This window comes from Mesoplodon densirostris, chromosome 6 (genome assembly GCF_025265405.1).
Source record: "Mesoplodon densirostris isolate mMesDen1 chromosome 6, mMesDen1 primary haplotype, whole genome shotgun sequence".
In the NCBI taxonomy this organism is placed as follows: domain Eukaryota; kingdom Metazoa; phylum Chordata; class Mammalia; order Artiodactyla; family Ziphiidae; genus Mesoplodon; species Mesoplodon densirostris.
In genome coordinates this window covers 13,273,044-13,282,065 of record NC_082666.1, presented here as the reverse complement: position 1 = coordinate 13,282,065, position 9,022 = coordinate 13,273,044, and positions in this window count along the sequence as shown.

Sequence of the window (9,022 nt, the reverse complement as noted above, 5' to 3'; positions counted from 1 at the left end):
AGGCTCAGAGAAGATGATCAGATGGCCCCAGACTGCACACCTAGGATGTGCCAAAGCCAGCGTGAACTCAGCCTTCTCCAAAGTGTCTTAGCCCAGCCCTGCCCTCACACTCTTAGCCTCTGCCTCACGCCGCCCCCTCTCTGTGTCCCCCTCCCTCCAACCCCCCAACTCTAATCCTTAATGTTAAACCCAGAGACAAGTGTCCAGGCCACTCAGGCCAGCCCATCCCTTTCTCCTTCCACCAGGGGGAGTATGAGCTCCTTGCAAAGACCTCGAGGCGAAAAATGAAGGGTCTAGCATCTGAGGCCAAGTCAACCAGAAAGGTGGTGCATGTCAGGAGGGGTGGGATGAAGGTGCGGCGGGGGGTAGGAGCATGGCACTTGGGAGAAGGTCACCGGGCTTGAAGTCCCAACCCTGCCACTGCCTTGCAAGGCCCTCCCCTCTGCCAGCTGTTTCCCTGTCTATAAAATGGGAGGTGGAGTCCACAGAGCATGCTTCTCACCCTGTAATGTGCATGTGAATCACCTGGGCATCTTTTTTTTTTTTTGCGTTACGTGGGCCTCTCACTGCTGCGGCCCCTCCTGTTGCGGAGCACAGGCTCCGGATGCGCAGGCTCAGGGGCCATGGCTCACGGGCCCAGCCGCTCCACGGCATGTGGGATCTTCCCGGACCGGAGCACGAACCCGCGTCCCCTGAATCGGCAGGCGGACTCTCAACCACTGCGCCACCAGGGAAGCCCAATCTTTCTATATATATATATATATACACATATATATACACACACACACATTTATTTATTTATTTATTTTTGGCTGCGTTGGGTCTTCGTTGCTGTGCACAGGCTTTCTCTAGTTGCGGCGAGCGGGGGCTACTCTTTGTTGCGGCGCGCGGGCTTCTCATCGTGGTGGTTTCTCTTGTTGTGGAGCACGGGCTCTAGGCGCCCAGGCTTCAGTAGTTGTGGCGCGTGGGCTCAGTAGTTGTGGCTTGCGGGCTCTGGAACGCAGGCTCAGTAGCTGTGGCGCACAGGCTTAGTTGCTCTGTGGCATGTGGGATCTTCCCCGGGCCAGGGCTTGAACCCGTGTCTCTTGCATTGGCAGGCGGATTCTTAACCACTGCGCCACCAGGGAAGCCCGTGGGCATCTTTTTACAAGGCAGATTCTGACTCAGTGGGTCTGGCGTGGGGCCTGGGAAGCTGTATTTCTAACAAACTCCCCCGGTCGGTGGTGCCCACGCTGCCGGTTCTTGGATGTACCTCTGAGAGACCTACCAGCTCTGACAGCAGTTTGGTTTTGCGAGATGAGCAAGGAAGACTTGGTAGGGTTCCAAACGCTTCCGCAGAAGTGGCTGCTCTGTCCCTCATTCTTTTCATTCAACAAGCATTTTCGGAGCCTCTCTGTGTGCCAGGTCCCTGCCTGTGCTGGGGATGCGGAGATGGACAAGACCCGGTCCTGCACTTGAGGAAATCATGGACGCAAGACCCAGAGATTACAGCCCAGCAGGACCAGTGCAGGGGGAGCGGGAAGCCAGGGTGGGGCATTGTGGGACCAGAGGGGTCCCTGAGCAGACATGGGGGGCTGTTCAGGGAAGGCTTCCCAGGGGAGAAGACTCCTTTACCTACTCTTTTTTTTTTTTTATTATTAGTTTCTGCTTTACAACAAAGTGAATCAGTCATACATATACATCTGTTCCCATATCCCTTCCCTCTTGCGTCTCCCTCCCACCCTCCCCCTTTACCTGCTCTTAACGAATGAGCAAGAGAACGCCAGGCAAAGGTGAAGGTGGGGAAGGGAAAGGGTGTTCAGGCAGAGGAACTGGCATGTGCAAAGGCCTGGAGAAGAGACAGGCAGGCTTATTGAGGGGAACTGGTTGTGCAGTGAGAGAGGCCACACACATATGCACCGAGCAAACACATCAATGCACACACACACACACACTTTGGAGGTGTAGATGTGGCTAAGAAACAGCGTTCTAAAGAGATGAGAATCCGTATTCAGGGAACCTCCATGAGCTCCAACTGGAGTGGGTTGTTGTGAGATGGTTTCCATGGTAACTCTTTGCTTTCATCCCCCAAAGACGCAGCAAGGATCGCTTCCAAGTCTCCTTCACATCCATGACCAAGGCTCCCCCAGCTGCCAGTCTCCAGTGTCCACTCCGCATCCCTTCCCCCACTCCTGGCTCTGAGCCCCCAGGTCTGGGAGAACGCAACCCCAGGGAGTGTCCTGTCACACACAGGGCCCCCACCTAGCCCCACCCTTGTCCGCTCCAGTGCCTGCCTGCTCTTCCCCCTTGGCCCAATGCTGCCCCAGCAACTTTGGGAGGCAGGTCTGGTTGCCTTCTTTGGAGGTGACTGAAGCTCAGAGAGGAGCAGACTTTTACCAGGTTTGAATCTTTCCACCTGGGGCAGGGATGGGGCTGGAGGTACTGTCTACAAAAGGTCAAGGTACTCAGCCCCAGGTTGACTACCTTGAGTACCTTTGCCTGGCCTCTGCCCCGAGGCCAAAGCATCCGTTCGTCACTTCTGCGATGTACCCATAGATATTTGAAGTTTTAACTCATTTTTTATTTGCTTGTACCATCAATTACTGAAAGAGAGATTGTGAATTTGTCTGTTTCTCCTCTTAGTTCTTTTGGGGTTTGCTTTATACCTGTTGAGGTGACATGCAAATTTAGAATCGTTGTATCTGCCTGCTATATTGAACTTTTTTTTTTTTTTTGCAGTACGCAGGCCTCTCACTGTTGTGGCCTCTCCTGTTGCGGAGCACAGGCTCCGGACGCTCAGGCTCAGCGGCCATGGCTCACGGGCCCAGCCGCTCCGCGGCACGTGGGATCTTCCCGGACCGGGGCACGAACCCGTGTCCCCTGCATCGGCAGGCGGACTCTCAACCACTGCGCCACCAGGGAAGCCCTATTTTCTGTTTCTTTTTCATTTTATTTCATTTTATTTATTTATTTTTGGCCGCGTTGGGTCTTCATTGTTGCACTTGGGCTTTCTCTAGTTGTGGCGAGCAGGGGCTACTCTTTGTTGCTCTAGGCGCGGGCTTCAGTAGTTATGGCACGCGGGCTTAGTTGCTCCACGGCATGTGGGATCTTTTCTCTGGATGTGGGCTCCTTTCCTCTGCCCAGCGCTCCGCACCTGGAGCTGAGTGACCGACCTCCTGATGTCCTGACCCGCGTCGCCCACACGATGGCGCTGCGGGGCAGGTTCAGCTGCTCCCGGAAGGGGCGTGAGTAATGGTGGGAGGGAGTGGGCCGCCGTCGCGGTGGGGAGGGAGTGGCGCATCTTCGTGAACAGATTTATTTCTTCAGCGTCCTGAGACATGCTCACCAGCTGGCGTCGGGAACGCTCGCACGCCACGAACCAATCGCCCCGTAGGTGGCTCTGGAGCCTCTCGGCGCCAGCCGCCGGGCCATTATCCAAGCCGTGGTGCCGCCCAACCAACCTCGCCGCGCTGAGTTCAGTGCCCTCGGGTATCCCAGTGACCAGACCGGATTCCCAGGGCCTGTGGAGCTCTCAAGCGGCTCGGTAAATCATCGTTGGGACTTGTCTCCAGAGGTAGTGAGTTCTAGGTCCATGGAGGGGTGCAAGCCATGTTAACACACCTCACCTGTCAAGGGAGCTGCAAGAGGGTGGAGGAGGGTCTTGCCTTGGACGACTGATCCTGGGTCTCTCTGGGCTGAGACTGGGTGTTTCTGGTCTCCGTCCCCAAATTCTCCCACATGTAAATCTGAGCAAGTCACCACCTGCTTAAGACACGCCATGGCTCCCCGCTGCCCTCAGGAGAAGGTCCACGCTCCTGAGCTGCCTCTTGAGGTTCCTCACCACCACCACTACATCCCCAACCCATAGCCGCCTCCTGCACCCCGTGCTCCATCACACTGAATCCTTTCTTTCTCTCCCACCTGTCATGCACTCTCTCACCTCTGAGCCTTCTGCATGCTGTTCCCATTCGCTCAAACACTTTTCCAACCCCTTTTTTCTTGGCTAACTCTGTCGCATCCTTCACACCTATGGTTTAAATGTTGCCTCCTCCTAGAAGCCCCTCTGACCCCTACGGGCCGCCAGGCCACCTTCTCCTAATACCACACTTGACTCTAATTACATATTGATTGCTTGCCTCTCCCGCTGGATGGTGGGTCCCTTGTGACCTGTCTGCCTGGGTCATCGTTGCTTTCCCAGGGCCAGGATGGCACCTGCTCCATAAATTATGGTTTCGTGAAACAGTGTGAGCGTGTATCGAATGATGGGGGCCCCTTCTTTTTGAGGTCCCAAGGGGGCGTGGCAAAGGTGCTTTGTGAGCTGTGAATGGGATGGAGGTGGGAGGGATAAGGCAGTTACAACAGCCCATCCAGAGGAACCACTGGGCTGCCCTTGGACTTCTGCTGCCGGGGAAATAAGCCGCGATGGCTGGAGGCTGCCGGGGCCCCTCCACAGCACACAGAGGGCGACTGGACACACGCTGACCTCAAGCAGCACCAGGAAAGAGGCGGGTGTGTGGCTCAGCTCCACCCAGCTCTGTGCAGCATCCTTCCTCCACATGCGGTCACCTCCAAGACCCCAGTGTCCAGCCCACATGCCCCGCTGATGTTGGACGTCTCCGCTGAATGTCATCAGCACCCTCCACCTCTCTGAATTCATCATCCTTCCCCAAATTGCTTCTCCTCCTGTTTCCCTATTTCCCAGGCTACCACCCCCCTCCTCCCTCTCTAATCACCAAAGCCTGGTCTCTAATCAAGACCCCACCATCTGCCTTGTCGACCTCTCTAGGGTCCTGTGAGGATAACACCCCCTCGCCATCTGCCCCCACCCCTCCCACACCCCATATTACAGCCAGACTTATTTTCAGTTCCCCAAACAAGCTGTGACTGTTCTCTCCTCCTGGCCTTGCTACCTGATGAACGAGTCATGTGTCCCTCAGGCTCCCGCTTAGACACTCCTTCCTCCAGGAAGCCCTCCCTGGTCCAGTGCCCTTCCTTGGGGCTCCCATGGTCACCTGGGCTTCCCCCATTTCTGCCCAGGTGGCACCGTATTGCCAAAGCCGGTAGTCAGTGCTGTGTCCCCAGCTCACTCGCTGTTCAGCATCACCGCAGGCCCTCGTGGCCCAAAGCCCTCCTCCCCTTGGCTCCCGGGTCCCTGCCCTCCTCCTCTTCCTGCTCGCTGGCTGCTGCTTCTCAGTTCTCCTGACAGGTTCTTCCGCATCTCCCTGCCCTCTAATGTTGGGAGTGGGCCCCCAGACCTCTTTTCTACTCCATCTCCTCTCTCCCTTGAGGCTGGCATCAGACTTTCAATCCCATCTGCATGCTGCCAGCCCCGTGTTTCTGTCTCCAGCCTGAACCCGCCCCCGACTCGAGGCTCCGCCCCGTAAGCTGCCCCTCACCTCTCCACTGACGGCTAAGGCACACCTCCAACTCACCTCGTTCAGATCAAGTTCTTGGTTCAGCCTCCTTCCTCCACCTGCTCCTCTTCCATCGTCCCCAGTCTTCTGGTTCATGAGGCCAAAAATCTCGGTGTCGTCCTTCATTCTTTTTTATCATCCCACATCCCATCCATGGGGCAAGCCCGCGGCTACCTTCAAGTACACCCCTCCCTAGCCCTGCCATCACCTCCACCCAACCGCCTTGTCCAAGACCTCTTGTGGGGTCAGGTTCGGTGGCCTCCTGACCCTGGTCCATGCTTTAGCCCTGGGCCTTTTCAGTCTATTCCCAACCCAGCAGCTTCCCCAGACCTTCCACAGGCCCCTCATCACTCAGAGCAACAGCCACGCCTTTCCCTGCCTACAAGACCTCCCAGAGCTGACCTGCTCTCCCACTGACCCCAATGCTGCCTCTCTGGCTATTCCCACCTCGGAGCCTTTGCACTGGCGGTTCCCTCTGCCTTTGACACTCTTACCCCCCATATCTGCACAGCTCCCTCCCTCATTGCTCTAGAGCTCTGCTCTAGGCAGCTCTCCCCTCACCTGTTTCCACACAACCTGACCCCCAGGACTTCCGAGCCCCTCACTCTGCCTTATCTTCCTCAGTAGCCCTTATCATCACCCACCTATCCTGTCTGCTTCTGTGTTTATTATCTGTCTCCTCCCCTAGAACGTAAATCCTGGAAAGCAGGGATTTTTTTCCTCTTGTGTTCCCTGCTGTATTCTCAGTATCTGGCATGTGTAGACCCTCTTTCACCAGACAGTGAAGACTAAGAAGGCAGGAATATGATTGTATTCACCACCAATGCCAGAGTACTCAAGCCATCATCAGTGTTCAACAAATACTGAAAGCATGGATGGATGGGTGGGTGGATGGGTAGGTGGGTGGGTGGGTGGCTGGATGGGTGAGTGATGGATGGATGGATGGGTGATTAAGGGATGAATGAATGGATGGATGGATGGATGGATGGATGGACGGGTGGATGGTTGCATGAATGGGTAGGTGGCTATGTGGATAGGTGGATAGAGGGATGGACCAAGATGTTGATGTAGTATTGTCCTAGGTCTGACTCTGCAAGAAAAGGCAGGTCTGTCCACCTGGAGACATCTGAGCTTTAGAGTCATTCTGGAGCACCTGAGATGCTGAGGTCCCAGATCTTGACTGGCGCCTGTAGGACTTCCCCAAGCCCCAGAGAATGTGCAGTGCTTACTACCAGCAGTGAGGAGAAACTGCTCCAGTATGCCACACTAATCCAAATTTTAAGTTCTCATGCCTTTTTAAATTTTATTTTATTTTTTTATTGAAGTATAGTTCATTGACCATGTTATGTTAGTTTCAGGTGTATGGCAAAGTGATTCAGCTATACATATTTATATGTATATATATTTTTTTCTTTTTCAGATTCTTTTCTGTTATAGGTTATTAAAAAATATTGGGTGTAGTTCCATGTGCTATACAGTAGGTCCTTGTTGTTTATCTATTTTATATATAGTAGTGTGTATATGTTAATCCAAAACTCCTAATTTATCCCCCCTCCCTTCCCCCTTTGGTAACCATAAATTTGTTTGCTATGCCTGTGGGACCATTTTGTATATAAGTGCATTTGTATCATTTTTTTTAGATTCCACATATAAGCGATATCATATGATATTTGTCTTTCTCTGTCTGTTCTCATGCCTTTTGACACAGCAATTCTGCTTCTGAAAATGTCTCCAACAAAAATACTAGCATTGGTGCACAGAAATAGATGTGTGTGCTTGTAATCGTGTAAAACGGGGGCCAGCCTGGATGTCCCTCAGTAGAGGCCCGCTGGGTGATGGTAGCACAGCACACCACACAGAAATTGGTGGCCAATACAAAAATCAAAGAGGATGGATCCATGTGATGAGATGCGAAGATTCATGATTGATTGGTAAGTGACAAGAGCACATCACAGAACAATCATAGGATGAGCCATATGTGGTGTGAATAAGCACATACTCTGTGTGTGTGTGTCTGTGTGTCCATGTGCATAGGAAGGGGATTGGATTCACACTCACCCACCTCCTCACCATGGTCATCCGTGGGGTACAGAGTGGGATTGGAGGGGAAATTTCCTTATTAGTCTATATACTTCTTTATCAACTTTTAACAATAAGTTTGTATTCCTATGTAACTGGACAGTTGACCCTATGAATGTTTTAGCCCTTGATCTAAACACACGTTTTTCTAGCTTCTTGATGGCAGGCGATGGTTTGATGGCAGTTGGGTTGGGTGGAGGGGGTGTTGACGGGTTAGTGGTGAGTTCATCAGCCAGAGTGGTGGCCGTGGGATCTATAATCAGGCTCTAATAAAAAAAAAACAGAAAAAAAAGAGCCTCACCCTGGCATTCAAGGCCCTCTACCCAACTTTCAAGCCCAGTCTCCCAGCTTTCCCAAACCCATACAGCAGGGGTTGACACACTACAGCCTGTGGGCCAAATCCAGCCCATCATCTGTTTTTGAACAGCCTGCGGGCTAAGAATACTTTTTACATTTTTAAATGGCTGGGAAATAATCAAAAGCAGGGTACTATTTCATGACACAAGAAAATCATATGAAATTCAAATTTCAGGGTCAACAAATAAAGTTGTGGTTGGAACATGGCCGCGCTCGTTCATTGATGTATTGTCCAGGGCTGCTTTGGAGCTGCAATGGCAGGGCTGAGTAGTTACAACAGAGGCTATGTGGCCCACAAAGCCAAAAATATTGACCATCTGGTCCTTCACAGAAAAAGTTTGCTAACTCCTGATGCGTAGTGCCTTCTATCCCAAGCAAATCAGTCAGTTATGTGGTCCCACTACTTGGCCTTTACTTTCTCAGGTCCCTCTACCCTACATGCTCTCTCTCTGTCCCTCCTCTTGTCTATCTGCTGGAAAACTAGCCATCCTAAAAGATGGTTTCCAACCCCCCATGTGACCAGTGGGGCTGACCCATCCCCTCCTGGCTGGTGCCTTGGGCATCCCTCCCTGCCCTCCCTCCCCCCATCCTAGTGGACCATCCCGGGCAGGGACTCTGATTCATTTCTGTGTCTCCAGCGTTTGGCAGAGTCTCTGGCTAAAGTTTGCTGAATTGCATGACTACCATCATGCTGTGTCGGTAAAACACTTCCAGCCTTCTTGGGTTTTTTCCTGACTCACCACAAAACCTGAAAACTAGCCAGGAAGCATGAGGAGGGGTGCAGATCAGGTGTAGTGCAGAGGGCTGAGCTCATGTGAGGGGTTCTGATGGTTGGTCCCAGGGGCTTCCCCCAAGGCAGAGTCACTCTGTGGCCACAGAGAAAAAAGCCAGGACCCATGTGGAGCAGCACCAGGAAGACACAGCATGACTCCATTGAGGAAGGACCTTACTAGGAATCAGAGGCAACTGACTTCCTGGGAAGGAGGGAGTTCCCCATCCTGAGAGGTAAGCAAGCAGAGTTTGGAGCAAGGATGTCATGGAGAAGATTCCTGCCCTGTTTGGTGGGGGTGGGGGGAGCGATGAGCTGGATGAGCCTCCAACCTGGGGCTCTGGGAAGCCTGGGATTCTCTTGGGGTGATGACCAGGCACTTGGGCACCACCAAGGCCACGTTCTGGGGGCTAGGGGAGGAGGC